Below are 21,272 nucleotides of genomic sequence, written 5' to 3'. Positions count from 1 at the left end.
GACTGACTAGATGTGTCAGTACCTCAATGGATGATTGGCGGTATGTGAGTGTCTATATAGGTGTATAAATGCACAGAGTGACTGTAAGTATGAGTGACTGTAGGGGTGAGTGAGTGGACATGTATGTAGACCTAAAAGTCAATGAGTGGGTGAGTAGTTATTGGTTTGGAGTATCTATGGTTGTCAAAATGGCCGTCTGAAATTTTGAGGCGGTGTATCAAAAGTTATATTAGGGTGTGAGAAGATGCACTAATTTATCACATGGATGACGTCATCAGTGATGTCATTTGAGATGTCATCAGTGATGTCACTGACCATGTCATGAGTGATGTAATATGTGACGTCATCAGCAGTGCATTGCGGGGGCGAAAACACCATTACATTATACGGAACGGAAGTGAGGTAATGCTTTCCTCTGACAAAAGAATATGTTTTCCAGTTACAGAAAGGAAGGTGCCCATGACACAATTTTCCTGGAATCTCTGTGACGCGCGCAAGAGATGGCATATAAAAGAAGAGGGAGAAAAGAAAAAGGAGACTCGCACATACTCTTGAACTTCCCATTCAAGGAAATTCCAAAGATCTTAACAAGCGCTATGGTCCTTTATAAAGTAATGCCTTTTGCTCTGCCCATTACTGTAAGCAGGCACAGGAAGCATGCGCCCAAGCGAAGATTTCAAGTGCAGAGATTTGTTGCATCACTCGCATTAAGAAAATGTACCTTTTAACTAATTGTGCTATGCTTAGTCCATTTGAAGTCTTTACATTACAAAACGCATGCAGGACTGGAAAAGCCTTTTCAAAATTTGTACAAAAAGCAGAGTTATTACAGTACATTTATGGACATATGAGAGCCTGTCACTTTTTGTGCTCTCCACTGCACACCAACAAGAAGGCCACAATCACACATATCTTGAAGCACTATAATCTTAAACCAGGCAGAGTGCATACATTAGTGTTTACAGAATGCACAGTCACCCTTGTCATCACATACTTTTTTATTATCCTGAAAAAAAGCTTTTAGAAAGCCAGGGGTGTTGAGATCTTTTCGTTTCATGACTCTGGACACAATGCTAACTCTAATCCCTTTTCATTTTCTAATGAATTCTAAAGCAAATACCTTATTATCAAGTCCTCAGTCCAATCAACTTTTAAGTTCACCTGATATTAGGATGGAGAATTGAGCGAGACTTGAAAAAAAAAAGAAGATAGACATATAATTGTAAAAAAATGACAAATTAACCTTAGGACAGGAGTGTACAATCGTTTTATCTCAATGGAATACTTCGACAGGTTCTTATTCCAAAAGCACTTTTTGTTTCCTGTGTCACAATTCTGTATGGGCGGCCCACATGCCACACTGCAAGTGCTGGAGGCACCCTCCTATGGACCTGTACCCCAACCCTCCTACCGGCCTGGTCTCAGAGGTGCCCCAGGGGTGCACAGCCACCCAAGGATGGAAACAAAAGCTTGGCTCAGAGGATGACTTTCAATAGACCGCAGCAAAGTAGCTGCTCTGCTACGTACGAAACCCGACCTAAAATCAGGTTATCTAAAAATTATTTGGCACCAGTTGCCCAACGAACATGCAGTGCACTAAGGGTGATGGAGGCGATACCCTTCTATCCGCACTCCAGTCCCCAAGTGAGCGACTCTACGCACTGGCCCAAAGGCCACTGATCCCAGGCCAACCAAGGCACCACGGTACTGCAGTATCATTACGGTTTGGGGGGAGTTCAAATTTAGAGGCCTTCAGTCATAATCTCACAGATAGTAGCTTCGCCCACCTGTCTCACAACGGTCTAAACTCAGTTCACATTCTCTATTAGTGGGTGAACAATCCAATGCTTGGTGAATTCCGCTTCACAATGATAGGAAGAGCTAACAACAGAGGATCAAAAAGTGACGTCGCTATGAATGTTTGCCCGCCATAAGCCAGCTATCCCTGTAGTAATGTTTCTGACACCTCCTGCTTGAAACCCAGAAAGTCAAAAGGATCATGAGGCCCCACTTTCTCAGTCTGTATTCATCCCGAAAATAGAGACCAAAAGGGATTTTTGCCCTTCTGCTTCATGTGAGGGGTCTACCCTCCATGACCTTGCCTTAGGACACCTGAGTTATTGTGTGACTGATGTACTGCTCCAGTCAATATCCCCACCTATCATTATTCCCTTGGGGACAAAAGCGAGAGCCCCACGGGGCTCCCTCCCTACCTCACAGGGTAAGTGAAAAAACAGTAGAAGTAGAGGGCCTCCCACTTATCTGACAACTCTCATGTCTCTTCACAGTGCCACATTAGAGCCAACCTCAACAGGAGTTTTTTCCTAGCTGATTATGCCAGCTGTGGCTGTGGTTGGCTGTGGTTTAGCTAAATAGCAGGTAAGAACAGTGGGAATCCCATTCATCCATTCATGTGCATCACTAATGAGATGACAAGTCATTTGGCTATTCTTGCACCACCTCACTGTGAATCATTCCGAGTTATTGTTGCGCTCATCAGAGTCCAATTAGTATGGCTTCCAACAACACAACAATTGTACCAAAGTACAGCTACACCTCAAGCTGTGCTCACAGGAACATCAACCAGATATCGGATAAAGACAGTACACCCTCCAGCACCTATCTAACAATATAAATTGTCTGTGTCTTACTGCACTTCTGATAAATCGAGATGCAAATGTCATATGCAAAATAATGTATGATTAGCATATGATTAACAATCATTTATGTGATTTATCATGTATTTACTGAAAAAACAAAGGCTACAACGATGTTATATTTAGGAACCTTTGCTTTTTTTCTGTGAATTTCTAAGTTTTTTAAAATTCTATTTCCTAACTATAACATCCCTGTAACCTTTGTTCTTTTTTTGTGAATTTCAAAGTTTTTTTCAATTTGATTTCCTAACTTTAACCTGTAACGTTTGAGAGTGAGTGTGTTAGTACATGAGTGTCTCACTGGGTCTCTGAGTGGGTGCGTGAGTGTCTGAGTGGGTGTGTTTACATCTGAGTTGTTCTGTGAATGGGTTCTGCTCACTTTGTGCCTTTTTTCTGCCTGTATATGACCTTTACTTTGCATCTTTCTGCTCGTTGCAGACCTTTGTTTTTTCCCTTTCTTCTCATTTCGGACCTCTATGTTGCATCTCTCTGCTCGTTGCACAAGTTACTTACCTTCGGTAACGATATAGCTGTAAAAAACATTAGTAGTGATAGATTCCTTACATTAGAATTACCCCGAGGCATCAGACTGGATCCGGAATGTTTTCGTTAGCAGTACCCCTGCGCGTCGGTAGGCGTCGTCATGCGTCGTCATGCAGCTCTGTGTGTGTCATTGGTGTGATTGGAGCCGAGATGATGTCACTGGAGCTACTTAGACGCGCCCACGTGCGCTGACGTCAGTTCTGTACATGACCTTCCACACCAGAATGCAGAGCCACGAAAGGGGCAAAAAGCGGAAGGCAGAGGAGGGCCAGTGGCCAACAGGCCCCAGGACTTGGCCATAGCCCGTGAGTCCTTAAAACGCTCCAACGCACTATCCGCCTTATTGCCAAAAAGGCGAATGCCATCAAAGGGCATGTCCATCAAAGTGTTCTGGACATCCCTTGAGAAGCCAGTTGTTCTCAGCCAGGCATGGCACCAATGCACCACCGTCGTGGGAATCGCCCTGCCCAGTGAGTCGGCGGTATCAAGCCCACAACGAATAGTCAACTTTGCTGCATCTCTGCCAGCTGCTATAGCTTGGGAGAGTACTGTCCATGCCTCCTCCGGACAGTTGGGCAGCACCTGCGCAACCGTATCCCACAGAGAGTGGGAATAACGGCCCAAGAGGCATGCTGTGTTCACCAACAGCAACCCTAAGCTGGCAGATGAAAACAGCTTCTTGCCAAGCTGCTCCAGTTTCTTGGATTCCCTATCCGGAGGTGCGGAAGGGAACATGCTCTGGGAAGCAGAGGCTTGGACCACCAAACTCTCGGGAGTGGGGTTTTGGGAGAGAAAGAGGGGGGCGCCCGGAGCCGGGCGATGGCGGTGGGCCACGTTCCAGTCCACTGTGTTGGGCCTGGACCAAGTGCCCAAAAAGACATCAGAAAGTGCATCATTAAAAGACAGCAAGGGCTCTGAAGAGGTTGCCACTGGCTGAAGCACTTCTGTCAGGAGGTTAGTCCTGACGGCCACCATAGGGAGTTTGAGGTGGAGGGCCTCGGCTGCCCTACGTACTACCACTGTGTAACTGGCTCCCTCCTCCGTAGTCATGGTAGGAGGAGACAGCATGCCAAGGTCAGGTGAGGTGTCAAGACCACTGGCATCCCCCAAATCCTCTGCCTAGTCTGGATCATAATCACACTGCTGTTTGAGAGGGCCCTCAGGCCCCTTCCAGTCCTCCCCTTCCTTTGAGGTCTGTGAAACAGGCTGAAAATAAGGAGGGCGGACATAGGGGAAAAAGGGCCCCATCAGCGTCGGGATTCGTGTCCGGTTCAGGGCTGAAACTGGGGACGACATTGTCCTGAGAAGCGGGCGGTGTCGCAGGGGGTGCCGGTGGGGTCGACAACCGGTGTTGACCGGGGTCCAATCCCAGATCCCAGGGGGACCGATCCCAGATCCCGGGGGTCCCGCGACGCCAGGGGCTGGAGCCACCGGCGATGGAAGGACAGGACCCCCAGTCGGGCCCGCAGGGCCAGTAGGCGCACCGGCGAGGCCAGGCGGCCCAAAGAGTTGGGCCATGGCAGCAAGAAACTCTTGCACCTGAGCAGGCATCACCGAGGGACCCGGAAAAGGTGGGTAGGCCGGCGGCGACGTCGCAGGATCCGCTGGAGCTGCGGGGGTGGCACCACGAACACCCTTAGCTGTGTCGTGTGACAGGCGAGGGTAAGTCGAGGAGCGACGACGCTTCTTCGACTTCTTTTTGGAATGCTTTGAACACGTGGAGCCGCACGATGACGCCTACCGACGAGCAGGGGTACTGCTAACTTTCCGGATCCAGTCTGACGCCTGGGGGTAATTCTAAGGTAAGGAATCTATCACTACGTGTTTCTTTCAGATCCAGAACTCTATTTTGCCTCTTTCTGCTTGTTTCTGATCTTTATTTTGCCTCTTTCTTCTCTTTTTTCCAGGACTGTGGGGCGAGCCTTAAGGCCCCCACAGTCCCAGCCAGCTACCTGTCTCCTGTGGGAGCCGGCATTGCTGCTGCATGGAGGGAGCTTCTCAAAAGGCAGCTCCCTCCATGCAGGAGCAATTGTTTCATCTCTTTCCCTGCCCACATGTCTGCTGGCAGAGAAATAGATGAAACCTCAGCTTCCAGCGGGCGGGAGCACTTTGACACATCCAGTCTGCTGGAACCGGAGTGATTGCTTTAGGTTGGCGATAGCCAAGCTAAAGCAAACATCTATGTGCCAGTGGTGGGCACCCTGGGACATAGCAGGAGAGGTTTTGAATTTGGCCCCTGGGAGGTGGTGGACCCTGGGGCCAGTCCTCTGGGTGGACCCCCTTCATTTTGTTTATTTAGCCCAGGCGAGGTGGTGGTCCCTAGAACTTTTAAAAGCTGTACGAGGAATGTCTATGAGGCCCACTCCTTTTTTAAAAAAAGGCTCCAGAGTGGAGGTGGCAGTCCCTAGGGTTCGGGGGTGCCCGCAGCCCCCCCCTAAATGTTTATGTAGCCCCGAGGATGGTAGTCCCTGGGGCATAAATATGTCCTTGGAGGGGGGGCACATGCACCCCTCTCCTTTTTTATTTACTATAACAGGCATGCCCCAGAACCTTGCTCACCCAGGGCTTAATTAAAAACATGTGTGTGAGACATAGGTTATTTTTTTTTCATTATTTTTGCTGTGGATACACGGCTCTGTTGCGTTTCCATGGCAAAAAATTCAAAAGTGCTTTCCTCCAGTGGTAGGATCCCTCTGAGACTCCAAGAACAAGGCTTGGGTATTCCTAACCTGCCTCCTTTTCTTTTTTTAATAATGTTTTTTGGGACAGTCTTGGCAGCGAATCAGATTTCGGCACGGGACTGTTGGATCTTCAGAGAATAAGCATCCCTCAATATCTAAGTTTAGATTTCTTTTAATATATCAGAAACTACTGAACGGATTTACACCAATTCACGGAAAGGTCGCCTTCTGAACCAACAGCTACCTTTCTGTTCAGCAGTTCGGGCTGTAGTCCTGTCCAAAATCCCTATGGGAATTTACATGGGACAACTGCATTTTGAGATCTCCTTTTCTTGGCCCCCGCAGGACGGATCACCCAGAAACACTGTCAAGACAGCAGCTGATGTGAGCGTCATACTCATTTTGAAACTTTAGTAAGGATTCGTCAAAGAGCGCTGAAGTTATTGGCAAAAACAACCTGCTCTTCTTATGTAAACAATGTCCAAACTATAACTAACTACCGGTGACCACCAGTAGGATATATATATGTATGTATATATATTTTTTAAGCGTAGGGATGTCGCACTCCAGTATTTTGCTATCAGAGGTTTTTATTTACCACTGCCACCAACGCGTTTCACCATCAAGGCTTGTGCACAGTTAGGGAAGTCTGTTAATTGTTTCCAATTTAAACTACTTCTCCCATGTGCCTTCCATGACGCATTGTGGGATGTGTAGCTTTGTACATTTCACAAGAGATGATTTACAAAATATGTACATATTTACAATGTTCTTTTTCCAATTGTATACATTTGGTTATTTTACACCATATATTCATTTAGTTGGTGTTTATGATAATATTCAATATTATTACATATTATTAGATAACAGTTCAGGATCCCTTTTTAGTGTTCATGTCTAGTCTGAGTGACTGTTTACATGCAGGTTGACCGATTGATGTATACTTAGTTCTCAGTCTAATTATTGGTTAGCCAAATGGTATAGGTATATTCATATTTATGGGACTTACTGGAGGTAACAGGAGGGAAAGCTGGCCCCCAAGGGCCCTCAAGAGCCAAGGGTTCTTCACCCTAACTAGTAGTACACCAGGAAGCATGTTTGCAGAGTGGTGGAGAAAGGGGACGTGGCCTCGAAAACCTCTCAGCAATCCCACTGTGTGGGACATACTGGAAGTAACAGGAGAGGTAGTTGACCCCCAAGGACGCTCAAGAGACAAGGGGACTTAATCCTCAACTAGTAGTGCACCAGAAGGCATGTTTGCAAAGTGGTGGCGAAAGGGGGCGTGGACTACGACAACCACTCAGCAATACTGCTATGTGGAAGCTATTGGAGGTGACAGGATGGGCACTTGGCCCCCAAGAACATGCTTGGGGATTAACTATTTCTCCTGTTACCTCCAGTAAGTCCCACACAGCGGGATTGCTAAAAGGTCTTTAGGACATGTACCGTATATCCAAGCAATTGCTTCACAAACATATTTGCAATATCTGCAATTTGAAAATGTTCGATCTCTTCCTCTGGAGATGGGTTCCCTGGTGTACAAGACTTTCACTCTTAACCTCAGTGCAGCTATTTATTGATTTTCCTTCAATGAAATATGTTCACTAATCCAGAAAGTTGTGGTTGGATTATTTCTGGATATTTAATACCATCAACCTTGCACAGTGAGATTTTTCTATTTCTCAAATGTCCCTGTATTCCCCAATCATATGCTGCTCATAATTGCAAATCATAGCTTAGAAATCTACTGTCCAAAATGTTTCGTTCGTTGGTTTTGATGATATTATCAATGTTGTTGTTTATGATTTCCCCTGCATTCATGTAAGATTGAGCAATGTACAAATCTGGCGTTTCTCTCGGATACAATAGATTGTTGTTTTGTTCAGGCCTATGGTTTTACACAGCTTTGGTATATTTTGGTCTCCATTTGAACTTTTGGAGTAGAGGAGACCACTGCATGTATATGCAGGCAGCTAGAGGAAGTACTTGACACATTTCTTTATTATCTGGCCCAGCTTCGTGACAGGCTTTGCTTCTGCGCTTGCCACTTACAGATTAGGAACCAGGCACTGGCATAGTATTTCAACCTTTTATGTAGGCTTTGGTGAACTGTCAAGTTTTTGAACCCATCCTGTTAGAACCTTATTCATGTTGCTGTTTCGTGTATGACCTTTGTGAGGATCAAAGTTCAACCTGAGTTATCTCCCACTGTCACCTGTTTGTATGTCTTCAATATTTCTTTTTTTCAATTGACATGGTTTGGAAGTATTCCCCAAGATTTTGTATTTATTCTGACTTATGAAAAAAACTTGTCTTTTCCACATTCAGTTTTAGGCATGTTGTTTCTTTGAATTTTTCAATGATCTTCAAATTGGCACTTATCCTTCTCATGTACTAATGAGTACTGCAGTGTCATCAGCACATGCTAGAACGGTGATCTGCTCAATAAGTCTATCTGATCCAAATGTAAAGCCCTTGCCATTTTTCTGAAGATCACATATTAGGGGATCCATTGCAATATTAAACAAAAGTATTGATAACGAGTCACCTAGCCTTTCTCCAGATTTCATTGCTATTTCTGGTGTAGATTAATTATTTTCATCCTTGAAGAACATTAATGAATCTGTATATAAGTCTTTTACTATATCTCTGATGTATGCTGGAACTCTGTGCATTTCGAAACTCCATATTATGTGATCTTGGCTGATAGAGTCAAAAGCTTTTGAAATGTCCATAAATACTGCTGCGATGTTCTGTAGGAGTTTCAAGTTTTTGAGATCCTCTCATTTTTATGAAGCCTTTTTGTCTTGTATTCAAATTCACAAACAAACTAAGCTTTTTGGTCAGAATTTTTGTCATAGATTTTGTAAATAGCTTCAAAAATGCTGTACCAATTATAATTAGTCTCCAATTGATAATTTTGTTTAGCTCATGAAATGGTATATTATTTAGAATTAGAATTGAACTATTCTTTCTATATATTCTGGGACTCTTGTCATAATAAAGCAAGTTGAAAACGTTTTGTGAAGCAGCTTTGGTTCTTTTTTGTGGACATTGTAGAGATTATTTAAGCCAATACTCTCAGGCCCCACTGCTCTTTGTAAGTTAAAGTCTTTGAATGCTTCTTATTTCAAGAAGTGTAGTTTCTTTACATATTTGTTCAAAATCCAATTTTTCCAGTATTCTTTCATTAGGTATGAATTTCATGTTTTTCTTATTCTCTTTTTCTATAATATCTTTGTAGTATTGAAAAATTATAGCAGCACTGGTTTGACATGTGGCATCTTCTGCACCATCAGTGATTATTCTAGCAATTTTATTTTTGCCTTCTTGAGCATTCTCTGGTATTCCGTATAGCTGGCCTTTGCTTTTGCATATCTTTTTTTATGAGTTCTGTTGAGTCTTTGATTTTTCTTATTTGTTTTGGTATGTTATTATGGACTGGGACACACTGATGCTTCTCTTGAGCAGTACTCATAGGCTCATTGCGATTGACTGGGCTTTGGACTTGTATCACTGGTATTTTCTCAAATATAAATCAGAATTTCTTCCATCAGATCTATAGCAGCTTCGTGATGCTGTGGATATTTGGAATATTTTTGAACTTCAGATATTCTGTCATTTAGACAATTAAAGTCAGTGATTTTAGGAGCTCTCTTTCTGTTGAAAAAGTCTTTACGTCTTTCTTTTGTTATTTCCACTGGTATTTCAGGTTCATTGTTGGAGTAACTTTCAGTGTGTTTGGATGCTTGCTACACATCCTTTGTCAGCTTTTTTCTCTCTTATCCCTTCTTTTCCATGCAATTTGTTTTCTGTTTTTATTGTCAAAATGGGGAACCATGGGTGCATTTATATTTCATTTGTTTTCATACACTTTTTCCAATTTTGCTGGTTGCAGTATTTCATCTTTTGACCATTGTTTGGATGGTTTGCTGCTTGATAGAGCTCAGGGTCTTGCATAGTTTTGTGCTTTTGGATGTTCATGTCTTGAATTCTGCGGCATTAAAATTTTTTATCAGAGTCTGAGGTCACGCTTTGCTATGGAGGAATATGGAGTATTCTACTTTTGCATTTTGCATGGTGGCATGCAATGTTGTGGAATTCGGCCTCCTTGTCACATTTTGAGCCATATGTTTTTAAGTGTAGTCCTTTATGTTTATTGGAGACCTGTTTTCAAAGTTCTTTAAAAGTTTTCATTATGTCTCCACACAAATCACAGTTGTATTTTATCATTGGGATGTTTCCAGTATATGACTTTTTTCGGTAAAACCACTTTGCTTGTTATTGAGTTTAATATTGACCTCGTAAACATCTGGCAGTTTTTGAAGTCTTGATGCAATGATGTCACACTTGGCGGATGAGGCTACGAATTAAATACTTTCACTGAGGTCTAAAGTTTCATTGTAGTCCACTAATACAGAGAGTGAACTGGGTGATATTGTGTGATTTGATTCCTTGTTATTTATTGTATTGTTAGATCTAGATGTAAAACTGACAAAATCAGTAAGGAGGTGAATGCTTTCTTAAAAAAGATAGCACCTCCTTGCACCATCTTAGCAGGGTTTTCAATATCCAGTAAGTACCCCATCCGGAATTGAGATTGTTCGTTTCACCATTTCTCACTATCATGCTCACGGTCATAATAGAACCTTGTTTGACCTATAACTACGGACTTCTCATGAAAGAGTATAGTGGTATACAGCTAGTTACCTGCAGGACCGCTTGGAGAGAGAGACCGCTATGACTGAGAAGAGGTTAAGAGAGTCATAGTTAACATAGTTATGCTTGCCGGTTATCTGAGCTTATATGAAATTCTTCACTTTGATATTCAGAGCACTGGGCAGAAATCACATTGTGTCAATGCTCACATCGGGCATGTGCGACACTTTGTTTCAACTAAACAGTCAGATTTCCCTGCTCTGTACCAGTTTTAAGTCAGCTGTTAAGTCCTAGCCCAGGCAGAATGCTGGCCCTGTGCTCCAGGGAGGGGCATTGGAAAGGGTGACTACCACAGATGGGGCGAATAACAGGAAGAGCCCGGCTCACATCCAGAATCGCTGTTGCCTCAGAGAGCAACACCTCATCCAGCCATGGTGAGCAACCGTGCCCAATTCATACCCCAGCCAGACCGACCCAGCCCTTTGAACCAATCCTTATCCCTAAGTTACGGATCTGACTTGCCATCTTTCATTACCTCTAGTTTTCCAACATGCCAGAGGCTGTTCACCTTGGAGACCTGCTGCGGATATGGATATGGTGCACTGCGAGACTGACACCATCTCCCCAGGAGTTTCAAGTACTAGGAGAGGCCACCGGATGCCACCAGAACTGCAATATTTTCCAAGACTCAGGCCACTCTTTCAGGGTGAACCCCTTCCAGGGCACCCTGCTCTTCCCAAAAAAAAGAGAACTCTTCTCTAAGGCTCCTGCCAGCTTCTCCAGAATTGTTTGTGTTACCACACTGGACACCACAAAGGCGTTTATCGCCACCACTCCAGGTTCAAGGATCTTAACTTGAGTCTCTTTCAATCAGCTGAGAGCAAAGTAGGCTATCGCCCGTCACTGCTTAATAGTGCTCTCTTAGGACTGACAGACCAGTGCTCAACTGCTGTTCACATGGAACCCGGGGTCAGCAGCTCCTCCCGCCACGTGGAGCAGTTCACCCTGGCTTCAAGGGGGGCACAGCATCACCACTGAGAGGAGCCGGGGTTCCGTCATGGCCCCAGCTCTTTCTCATCCATACTGTCCTGCCACCCAAAACAGACCACTCTTCAGTCACTCAAAACCCAGGAAGGCCAGAATAGGGCTTGAGAGGGCCCAGATGGGAGGTCCTGCAGGGTGTCCCAGCCCTGGGAGGTGTTGCTATTTGGCTGCTCCCCAGGTGTGTGCTGGGTGATGGTTTCTTTTTGGGAGGGCTGTCTAATATCATGCCACTACTAGAGGGTTCGGGGCATCACCTACCCAGCCCCTCACATGTCAGTTGGGTCCTCCCAGGTGGAGGAGCCCTCCCTTCACCTAAGCTCCCATCAACCACGGACCACTCCAGCAGCCAAGACGCACAAGGAGAGGGCAGGGGTCTGTACCGTAGGGTCTGTCTGGGAGATGCATAAGGATTTATGCTATCACAGCCAGTCACTCGGGCTGCTCCACCATTAATAATCCTTCTGCAGGCTCATCTACAAAAACCTTGTTATGACTTGTACTTCCTCTAGATAGTCACCTTCCCAGCACTCCACCAGAGCAGTTACCAGTCCCAGCGGGGCTGATCCAAGGACCTCACTAAGCCATCCACTTGGTAGTAGCGATGGGTAGTGTGGACAAAGGGCAGGGATTTACTCAACGCAAGCTTATTAGAAGCACTTACTAGGAATTGTTCACTCATGGGAAATAACTGCAATCTCTAATCCTTATCACAAACTGGGTTCAGCAGGTTACCCTCACCTGTGGACGAAGGGTCACGCGCAGAACCACCCAGTGTAGCACGTGTGCAGCTCTGGACACCTAAGGGTAACATAGACCTGTTATTGCTCAATACCATGTGGCTTAATACCACTTGTCTCTCTAAGAAGTTGAACGCGAAGCACTGGGGGTCATGTAACTAGTTAGCATGGAGGAGTCTCATTTGTTATCAGATTTAACCAGACAAATTACTCTGCCAATTAAGAACAGCCATGCACCATCTCCAACAGAATTGAGTAAGAGCTATCAATCTGTCAATCCTTTTTTTGCCAAGTGAGGTTCCCTGTGTTGAGTCAAATTAAGCCACAGGCTCCACTCCTGGTGGTGCCCTTCCACTAATTCCTTTATGTTTCAGCTTTTCAACCATGCTCCGCATTGTTTATGGTCAGAACTACAATGGTATCTAATCATCTTCAAACTTCCGACTTTTGATTTTTACTAATGAAAACAATCTTGACAAATGCTTTTACTTTCGCTCGTCTTGTGGCAGTCTAAGAATTTCACCTCTAGCGGGACAATACAAATGCCCTCGGCCGTCCCTCTTAATCATAACCCTGATTCAAAAAACCAGCAAAATAGAACCAATGTCCTATCCCCTTATACATAGCTGAAGAATTAAGAGAACTAGCCTGCTTTGTATACTCAACTTCTTTGAAAGGAAACGCTTCAGAAACCCAAGGACACTTTTAAGAGCATCAAGGGGGGGGTGGGCACTAGAGGCAGGGGCTGGATAGGTGGCAGCTCACCTTGAGGTGGACCACTAGTTCAATTCTAAGATCCAACTACAAGCTTTTTAACTGTAGCAACGTTTATATATGCTATCCGATCTGGAATTTCCATGGCTACTGGCATTAGACTTGCCCTTCAATGGAATCTTGTTAAAGGATTTCAAGTGTACTCATTCTAGTTACAGGGCCTTGAAAGAGTTCTGCACTTTTATTTTTCGTCACTATCTCCTTGAGTCGAGCGTGGGTAATTTGAGCGCCTGCTGCCTTCCTTGGATGTGGGAGCTGGTTCTTGAGCTCCCTCTTCGGAATTGAACCCTGATTCCCCATTACCCGTGGTCACCATGGTAGGCAGAGCAAGTACCATCAAAAGTTGATAGGGCAGACATCCATATGTATTGTCGCCATCACAGGGACGTGCGAGCAGCCCAAGGCTATATAGAGTCACCAAAGCAGCCAGATGAGCCCAGATTGGTCTTGGTCTGATAAATGCATGCATCTCGGGAGGACAGTGTTCTTCAACATGTATTAGCTCTTGAATTACCACAGTTATCCAAGTAACAGATGGAGGGATCAAAGAAACCATAACTGACTTAAGGATCGTAGTTTCCCTCTAACGTTTGTGTCTGCCTACACATGCATGGCTTAATCTTTGAGCCAAGCATATGCTACTAGCAGAATCAACCAGGTAGCCGCACCTGCTGGACGGGAGGAGTAGCTGCATGACCATCCTGGATTGACCTTTATACCCCTTGGGAGACTGCTTTGGGAGAGAGGGACAAGGCAGTCACACAGGCACTCGCAGGCCTGGCCTGCTCTGTGACAACATAGGGAAAGGCAGGCCAAGTTGCAGGCGGACCAAGACACAGGGGTGCTGTGTCACAGCCCATGCAGCTGGGGCTAGACCACAGAACAACTGTGCTGTAAAAATACACTGAGTGGAAAAAGGGAATGGACAGGCACATTGAGCCATCCTGTGCACTTTGTGACACAGAAGGTTAGAGAAGGGAGACCAAGGCCTGCCAGAGCTCTGACCCATGGCCCGGTAATAGATTCTTATCCTGGGCAAGCAGGGAAGGCCTGTGGGACTCGGTCCTGGGCATTTTGCAACATGGCAGTCCAAAGAAATGAGCCTAAGGCTTCCACCCAGGGACCGCCGTGGGGTCTGACCTGGGCCCAATCAGAGCTTCTGAGCACGGACAAGCAGGTGAGCCCTTCCAGGGCCTGCAGGCCCACTTCCGCAGCATTTTGAGACATGGCGGGCCATTGAACAAACCTCAGTCAGGGTCTTCCACCCCAAGGCGGGCCTGAGCTCTGTTCTGGGACCCAGTCAGAGCTTCTTATCCTGGACAAGCAGGGGCGGTGATTCGATTCATAAACGTTATTCGATTCAAAAAGAAAGAATCATAAAAGTATACAGAACACCACTAGAAAATCATTCTACAATTTGTACATTAAAAGAATAAAAAGAAAAATGTGTACAATTGTACATCATTTGTCAAAAAGCAATGGGAACCATAAAAGGTTTTTAGACCAAACTAGCTATACCGTTTCCTGATCTGGAGTGACAATCTTATAAAACTTAACATAGCACAACATACTCCAGGGGATGATAATGATAACAAGTAGTCATAGCCTTCTTTATAATTACATGGTTGCTGTTCTTTTAGAATAGGCTTAATAAACCTACTCCTTGGTTCCTTATATAAAGAACAAAAAAGAACAATATGAATAGTACTTTGACTAACTTTGTTAATGCAAGGACAAGGGGCAGCCTCTCACACCAACCCCCTTGTTTTGGAAAGGCAAAAAGAAAATGAAGTGTGTTTAGTCTAAACCTTGTCAGGTAAAAACGCCATTGCACATGATTGGTAAATGTTAGATAAAATTGGTGCTGTAGTTTGCCCAAGCAGTTTATTGACTGGTCTAGACATGACATGCTTAAACTTTTACGATAACTTGTTTTAATTAGAGTTTTTATGTCTCCCTGTATTTTTTCGGGGTTGTCATAAAAGTGGCCCAGACCTATTCTGTGCAAAGTATCGCTGACGTATGAAAGCCATGGGATCTGCATTGCATGGTCAAGATTTTTGCAGTCTTGGAGGATATCTTTAGAGAGCTGAAGGTCTTCTGATAGCCATATTTTACCCCATAATAATAAGGGCGAAATGCGAATGATGTCAGTCACATATTCCATTCCCATCTCAGTGTGACAGAAACTGTTAGAGGAACCTGATGGAATTGACAACCAACGCTTCATAAATTTGTTTTCCATGACCTGGATCATGGCTGGGCTTTCTGTACCCCAGACCCCTGCCCCATAAGTGGCCACAGATAAGCATTTTGCTCTATACAAGCTTTTTAATTGTGCGACCGGTTTTTGCCCTAGTTTACTACAAAAGCGAAAAAGACCCTCTATGGATCGACTAGTACTTTGTACTCGCACCTTCATCAAGGGGACCCAACTCAATTTACTGTTAAAAAGATTTCCCAAGTAATTAAAATTATCTACTTTTTCAATGGTGTTGTTGGTTACCATAAACTTACGGGTTTTTGTCCCTTTTGGACCACAGACCATTGCGAAAGATTTTGCAAAGTTTACCTTTAGGTCCAGGTCCAACATGAAGTTATTAAATGCATCCAGACAAGTCTGCATGCTATTTGCTGTGAGGGTCATTAAAACCGTATCATCGGCATAAGATAACATAGGTATCTTCTTGCCGTTTACCTTTGGGAAATCAGAGCAATGATCCAACAAGTACTTTTCCAAGCCATTTGTATAAACTAGGAACAAAAAAGGCGCTAAAATGCAACCTTGTCGCACACCCTCAGTTGAGGGGATAGATTTTGTTTTTTCCCCCCCTGGCCCAAACCTTATTGCCACGGTTGTAGCTGCATGTAATCTGCGGAGCAGGGTGACCAAGGGTTCCTCAAAACCCATATCCTCCATCATTCGCCATAATTTGTTTCTGCAAACAGTGTCAAAGGCACTGGATAAGTCCATGAAGGCCAGATGAATAGAAGAATTCCTGGCCTTCATGTACTTACTCATAATCAGTGCCAAGTTTAGACACTGTTCGATTGTTCCCTTTCCTCTTCTAAATCCATATTGGGAGTCTACAATTAGGCCCACAGAGTCTGCCCACGTCTCCAATCTAATAAGGATTATCCTTCCCAGTAATTTACATGATGCGTCAATTAATGATATTGGGCGATAACAACGAGGGTCGCTCTTATCACCCTTCTTGAAAATCGGCACCACCACTGCCTCCTTCCAGGATAGGGGAATACGACCAACAATAACCGCTTTAAATACATTTGGCAACAATGGGGCCCATACAACAATGTTATGTTTAAAAAAGTCCAATGGCACTGCATCTGGGCCAGGGGCTTTTAGTGGGACACCTTTCCTCAAGGCCTTTTCAACTTCCTTCAATGTAAGCGAAGAACTAAGCAAAGAAGCTGTCAGCGAGAACTCCATATCCTTTGTTTCATCCTGCAGTCCTAAGAGCGCTAGTGAATTGGGATTAAAAATTGCCCCGAAATGGGCCTCCCATGTCTCACCTGTTATCTGCATCACCATATTATCCTTATCATTGCTAGAAAATAGGGGGCGAGTTACCACTTCCCACAAAAGCTTGCTGTCTTTTAATTCCGAGGCCTTCTCTAAATCATCTCAAGCGAGGTTTTTTAAGTCCAACTTCCGTTTTCTAATTGCCTCTTTGTAGGCGCCTCTAGCCGTTTTTACCAGCTCCTTATTCCTTGGTTTTTGTTGCAAAGCCATTTTAATGATTTTAGAGAGGCAGAACATACAGCATCAAACCATTTAAAGCCCTTGATCTTGTCATTACCAATTGGTTTTTTAAGATACTCTGCCACATTTCCACATAGGATTTCAAAGTTCGTAATAACAATTTCAGGGTCAGTTGTTGGTAATAAACAGGACTCAATTTCGGAGCTATTGGCACTTAAAATCTCCGCCTCTAACCCAATTGCGTCTACTTTCCCCCACTTCAAGATAACACCTTGGTTCCTATTATATTTTATAGGTTGGTCCCAGATTGGGTGCCGTGTGCTAACAGGGGGGCATAATGTTAGAATCAGAGGGTTGTGATCGCTTGCCGAATTTGCAAGCGTCTCAAGTTTATCAATGTATTGAGAATAACCACTAGACACAATGGCAAAGTCAATAACACTCATCGAGCCTCTAGTTCCCTGGAAAGTTGGTACTGGGAGGGAATTTGGGGCAACCCATGGTTCCATTATGCATAAATCGTTAGTTACAATAATGTTATTTAACGCATCACCATGGGGTGTGTGCTTAAAGTGTTGCACAGGGTGTTCATTTAGATCTTCCAAGCCACATACATTTGACCCACCAAATTTACACAATGAACAGTTGAAATCACCAACCCAAATGATAAAAAGTAGGGGTAAATCGCTACGCACCTTGGATATAGCTTCCTGCAAGCTCACAATTACAGATATTTTATTTTTATCAAAGACATTGTGATACCAATTAATCAACAATAAGGGCAAAGGAAACAGAGATTGTAGCAAAAGTAATTGGTACCAGGGAGTGTCCACTATTTTAGATGTTGTTAAATTATTCAATTTTAGGGAAAGTGCAGTCAGTATCCCACCCTTTGCCCTGCCTGCCTGTGATGGCACAGCTAGTACACTAAAGGACTGAAAACCGTCAATATCCTGATCAGTTCTACTCCATGTCTCCTGGAGACACAAGATATCATGGCTACCCGCATAATCCAGCCATGCCTCATCTTGTAGTCTCCCAGAAAGGCCTGCAATATTCCACGAAATCAGGCGGAACCTTGTTTCCCCTGACAGATTACCTGGATGTTCGATACGGGTGGCCCCATCCAACCTAGGGGCAGGCAAGGTCAGCTCATAGTCTACAATATCACAAGCCTCTGATTCCAAGAGATTATCCTGTTGTACATTACAAGTTAATACCACCTCATTAGTATTATCCCTCGATCCATCATAACTATGTTCCACTAAGGAACTAGCCTTTTCGCTGAATAATTCAATGGACTTTTGACTGGTTGGTAGTCAGTCTATCCCCTCCATCCCCATGAGTGGGTCAAAACGATTACTTAGGGGAATATTATTTGGCATCCACCCAAGGTATTCCTCACCCTGAAATCTCATTCCGTGATGATTTTGCGGTGGTTGTAGAGGAATATTACTTGGTGTCCACCCGAAATATTTCTCACCCTGGGGTCTCATCCTAGGATAATTTTGGGATTGTTGAAAAGCAACATGCTTTAGATTGAGGTAAAAGTATTCTAAGCCTATACATTGTATATCCCCCAATCTACCAAACCTTGGTTTACAACAAATAAAATCTTTACCCAATTGTCCCTAAAGTTTATGAGAATACAATCCCCCTCCAAATATTTCTCACTTGGCCCCACCCAAGGAACCCTTCGGACACTTAATATTTCTGTTCTAGAGGCAGGGGGAAGCGCCCTATTTTTATTGAGCCAGAAGGTTACTTTATTTCTAAGATCCCTGTTTGATTCCAATTGATTTGGCCTGACTCCTGAGACTCCTGTCAAAATTGCGATAAAAGGAGCGCAGTCAGGGGGTAGATCTACACAAACCGGCTTCTTTAGTGGAGTCCCTGTTGTGGTATTACCCTAGGCCCAGAAGTGACTGCCTGCTTGGGTGTGGATAACTTTGATGTAGATGCAGCGGCCACTGCGGGCTTTTGCTGACAACCCATAGCAACCACCAAAGTAGAGTTATTTGAGGCAGTTTGTAAAGGTACTTTAGCAAGAGTAGCAGTTGCGGCCATTTGCGACTCTGCAACTTGATTTTTTGGTCCCACTTTCTTTATAGCATTGGGGTTACCCCCCATGGTTTCAATAGGTTTACTGTTCTTAGCCAATTTCTCAAGACGAGTATTGACCGATATAAGATGTTCTAATTGGTCCAGTTTCAAATTTACTATTTGCGTTCTTTCTACAAGAGGCGTCAGAAGCCCTTTAACCAGCTTTTCAATATTAAGCAATAATTCATTATTATTTGGGCAGGAATGATTTGTATGTACATAATCCCCAGATGAAATCCCCCTTTGTTTTGCTGATTTCGATGTTACTCTTAAAGTATTTATTTTTACTGTTTTGGCTCTACTACCCTTATTGTGACCCCCTCCTCTTTTCCGTTTACTAGTTCTTATAATTTCAATTCCTACTGGCTCGGGTTCTAAGACCTGGGGTTGTGTTAATGTGGGAACTATAAGGCTCAAATTACAGTTTTGGATGCTATCCCCACTAGCAGTGCTTGATGATATACAGTCTTCGTTTGCACAGTCCACCAGGTCAGTCGAAGAAATTAAATAAGAATTAGAATTCATTACAGGAATTGGGCTATCTACCAGATCATTTACTAAACTTTTTTCAGGGGTAATTATAGAACCAATACGTCCTAGTGAAGAGCGTTTCCCTGTTACCAGATCTATTGAGAGACGCTTTTCTGTAAGAGCGATTTCTTTTTCCAATATCCCTGTTGCCCGAATTATAAAATCATCCAAAGTTCCAGTTGCTTTAACACTACTCGTTTTCAATGTAACCTGCCTACCCTTTCCGGAACGTAAGGCCATCATGGGGAAATTCTTTTGAGAGGAGTAATACAGGACAAGATCCCAACTGAAGAAAACAACCTATAAATCAGACCATTAAAAGATAATAATAACACTTAAAAGTATAAAACAAATACTTCGGGTCTGTGATGAAAGAGGATAAGCCCGGCCCGTCCTTAATCGTCCTTGGACGGCCCGCCCTTTGCCCGGGCTTAGCCCCGGGCGCTCCCGCGCGCTCCCGCGTGGTGGGCGCGCGTCCTTCTAAAATAGCAAAAGGAAGGAGTGATGGGCGGGGGGGGCGGGGCCAGCAGGGAGAGCAGTCCAGGTGAAGCAGATTGGGCTCGCAGGGACTCCTGGGCGATGGAGTCCCTGCTAACGTGCTCGCAGCCCTGCCAGCAACAACACGCCCCAAGTCCTAGCACAAGAGACCGCCCCTCTCCCAACAGCAGCTCCCGCTGATGTCACACGCGCTGCGGGACCCACGGAGCGGGTCCGGCGAGTTGCTGTGGCTTTTCCAAAGGGCAGAGGGTGAAGAAAGAAACAGCAGCAGTCCGGTGGCAGGTCCAATCAAAGGGCAGGTAAGCGTCCCACGAACAAAGTCCTGGAGCCTGTTTTTACTCCGTGGACGGGGGGGCGGGGCCAGCAGGGAGAGCAGCCCAGGTGAAGCAGATTGGGCTCGCAGGGACTCCTGGGCGATGGAGTTCCTGCTAACGTGCTCGCAGCCCTGCCAGCAACAACACGCCCCAAGTCCTAGCACAAGAGACCGCCCCTCTCCCAACAGCAGCTCCCGCTGATGTCACACGCGCTGCGGGACCCGCGGAGCGGGTCCAGCGAGTTGCTGTGGCTTTTCCAAAGGGCAGAGGGTGAAGAAAGAAACAGCAGCAGTCCAGTGGCAGGTCCAATCAAAGGGCAGGTAAGCGTCCCGCGAACAAAGTCCTGGAGCCTGTTTTTACTCTGTGGGCGGGGGGGCGGGGCCAGCAGGGAGAGCAGCCCAGGTGAAGCAGATTGGGCTCGCAGGGACTCCTGGGCGATGGAGTCCCTGCTAACGTGCTCGCAGCCCTGCCAGCAACAACATGCCCCAAGTCCTAGCACAAGAGACCGCCCCTCTCCCAACAGCAGCTCCCGCTAATGTCACACGCGCTGCGGGACCCGCGGAGCGGGTCTGGCGAGTTGCTGTGGCTTTTCCAAAGGGCAGAGGGTGAAGAAAGAAACAGCAGCAGTCCGGTGGCAGGTCCAATCAAAGGGCAGGTAAGCGTCCCACGAACAAAGTCCTGGAGCCTGTTTTTACTCCGTGGGCGGGGGGGCGGGGCCAGCAGGGAGAGCAGCCCAGGTGAAGCAGATTGGGCTCGCATGGACTCCTGGGCGATGGAGTCCCTGCTAACGTGCTCGCAGCCCTGCCAGCAACAACGCGCTCCAAGTCCTAGCACAAGAGACCGCCCCTCTCCCAACAGCAGCTCCCGCTGATGTCACACGCGCTGCGGGACCCGCGGAGCGGGTCCGGCGAGTTGCTGTGGCTTTTCCAAATGACAGAGGGTGAAGAAAGAAACAGCAGCAGTCCGGTGGCAGGTCCAATCAAAGGGCAGGTAAGCCTTCCCAGTCC

At 45.3% G+C, this 21,272-nt stretch overlaps 1 protein-coding gene and 1 pseudogene across 1 annotated transcript in view; both read right to left on the bottom strand.

Annotated features, from left to right (window-relative positions):
• Positions 1–21,272, bottom strand: part of CFAP47 (cilia and flagella associated protein 47) — a 2,697,962-nt gene that overhangs the window by 173,591 nt on the left and 2,503,099 nt on the right. The window lies entirely within an intron of this gene.
• Positions 12,035–13,756, bottom strand: LOC146805348 (18S ribosomal RNA; annotated as a pseudogene).

The sequence above is a fragment of the Triturus cristatus genome, chromosome 8 (assembly GCF_964204655.1).
Source record: "Triturus cristatus chromosome 8, aTriCri1.1, whole genome shotgun sequence".
Taxonomy (NCBI): domain Eukaryota; kingdom Metazoa; phylum Chordata; class Amphibia; order Caudata; family Salamandridae; genus Triturus; species Triturus cristatus.
Note: the sequence above shows the minus strand (reverse complement) of the source record. Positions and strands in the feature narration are given on the sequence as shown.